The sequence below is a fragment of the Microtus ochrogaster genome, unplaced genomic scaffold (assembly GCF_000317375.1).
Source record: "Microtus ochrogaster isolate Prairie Vole_2 unplaced genomic scaffold, MicOch1.0 UNK22, whole genome shotgun sequence".
NCBI lineage: Eukaryota > Metazoa > Chordata > Mammalia > Rodentia > Cricetidae > Microtus > Microtus ochrogaster.
This window is the reverse complement of record NW_004949120.1, coordinates 564,538-567,219: the sequence shown is the minus strand read 5'-3', so window position 1 is coordinate 567,219 and position 2,682 is coordinate 564,538.

Sequence of the window (2,682 nt, the reverse complement as noted above, 5' to 3'; positions counted from 1 at the left end):
GAAGGGAAGGGAAGAAAGAGAGAGAAAGAAAGAAAGAAAGAAAGAAAGAAAGAAAGAAAGAAAGAAAGAAAGAAAGAAAGAAAGAAAGAAAGAAAATTAGGAAACAACCTTCCTCAAGACTCAGCAATGCCACTACTTTTGGGTATATACACAAAGGATGCTCAATCATCATGCCACAAGGACACGTGCTCAACTATGTTCATAGTAGCACTGTTTGTCATAGCCAGAACCTAGAATCAACCTAAATGCCTTTTGACTGAAGAATGGATAAGGAAAATGTGGTACATATACACAATGGAGTACTACACAGCTGAAAAAAATGACATCTTGAAATTTGAGGGCAAATAGATGGATCTAGAAAACATCATTTTGAATGAGGTAACCCAGATCTAGAAATACAAATATCATATGTACTCACTCATAGGTGACTTTTAAACATAAAGCAAAGAAAACCAGCCTACAATTCACAATCTCAGAGAACCTAGACAACAATGAGGACCCGAAGAGAGACATACATAGATCTAGTCTACATGGGAAGTAGAAAAAGACAAGATCTCCTGAGTAAATTGGAAGCATGAAGACCATGGGAGAGGGTAGTAGAGGAAGGGGGAGGAAGGGCAAGGAAGCAGACAAAAATGTATGGCTTAATAAAATCAATAAAAATAATTTAAAAATTCAAAAATACTAAAAAAAAATAAAACTCTTCTGGATGGTCCAGTGAGCCATGGACCGACTCACCTGCACGCTGTCTATCTGTGGAAAGTGTGTAAGCCTACAAATTGAAGTACTGTCTTTAGAGGTAGGGTCAAAGATACAGAAAAAAGTATTTGAAGATGTAAGTCTTCTAAGAATGAGTATAAATAATACATGCAAATAGAAGTATCTTTGATTTTTGTTACCCCATATCTAGAAAAACTTACCTAGTTTTTACATATCCTGCCTTAGCACAGGGTTATATAGAATAAGTATATCTAATTCTAATCTGCTTGGAATCAGTTAGTACTAAATACTGGTCTGTATCTATTATCTAACCATTTCCAATCTCCTACAGCAAGCTAGCTTGCTGTCAGCATCCTAATCAGTACCTGTCTGTAGAAAATGCAGAGTAGCACATTTCAATCTGTCTTCTTTACCTCTAGGTCTTCATACACAAGAAAACTCTGCACTTAGTGTTCAAAGGGGCTCTTTTGCCCCTCCAGTATCACGGGACAGCCTTCTTCTAGGACCTGCTGTGGATTCCCAAGTTTTCCAGGGAGCAGACACTGGCACGTGAAACATCCGCATTAAAACATCGAACCCTGAAGTGTGCAGCTGTGGCTTCTGATGCTTCCTAAATAAAATATTACGTGTGTGGCTATTGTCTGTGAGCTGTCTGTGGTCCTTTGTTTAGCTGGCTGGGGTCAAAGGGCATGAAGATTAGCAGGCCAGCTGTTGATAATTGTCCCGGCCAGTTACTTAGTAACACACATGGGTAACACTCATCGTAGTTGCTAAACAATATATTCAGGTGAACCATTCTGTCATTCTCACCAGTTCTAGAAAAAAAAAAATGTTACTAAGGATATCTTCCTCCACCTTTAACCTACTTAGGGCACAAAATGAATGCAGATCACTTCTCAGACAGTGACTTGCTTGCTAGGACTTGCACTGCTGTTACTAGCTGCAGAGCTGTTCTTATTCTTTCTGGTGGCCACTGTCATTGTGATCCTTCTGGAACTCAGCTTCGAAGTTGCTCTTTAAGAAAGGCCAAAAGGTGACCAATAACAAGAGGGAACCATAGGAATAAAGGCAAGTGTGTGCCCAATGTTTTATCAGCTTACTCTCTGCATCATCATTTGCTACGTTCTTGAATGCCCACTTTCAGTATTTGCATGCAAGCTTTTTTAAAAGAAATCACTCTTCCAGAGACCACAGCCCTGGAAAGAGGGGCTTCAATAGGAACACCTCATCTGAGTCCTGTCAAAACAGGTTTGTATTTCCTTCCTGTGCTAAGGGGCTGACTACAAGCTAGACAACCAAGTTCATAACTCTAGGTTTCTACTTTGGAGGGTTTTTTTTTGAGTATCTCAGGAAATGATATCAAAAACAATTCTCTGGAAAATTTCACTATCTTTTCTGTTTTACCTGGCAATGCTCATGCAGAAGAAAAATAATGGAAGAATGGAATTCTAGTTTTACTGAAAACCTAACATTTTAGCTGAGTATTCTCTCTACTTACAGTAGAAAAAGCACCTGCTCACAGAGACAGTGTCTGGATCCCATCTGAGATTCCGTGGGCTAGGGCCTACCACCCTGGGGTTGCCCATAGGTAAGCCTCTGGTGGGGTAAATGTCACAGGTAATTTAACATACAGACATTTATTTTTTTTCCAAAAATGAAATTTATTTCAAAAGATTTCCCAAGGAATTTTCTCAGGAGAAATCTTTCGTACAAAGTGCAAGAGGAATTATTTTTATAGTGAGTCATTTTATTAATAGGTAGACAGTGACAACACAGAGGCATGCCCTGTGTTGTTCTCATTGCAATTGCAAAGCTTCTGATATGTTAGCTCTGCAAGGCTGCACTGAGGGGGTTTACCTCCGCATGGCTGCACTGACGGGGTCTGCGTCTGCTGAGGTGCACTGACGGGGTCTGCGTCTGCTGAGATGCACTGAGGGGGTCTGCGTCTGCTGAGATGCACTG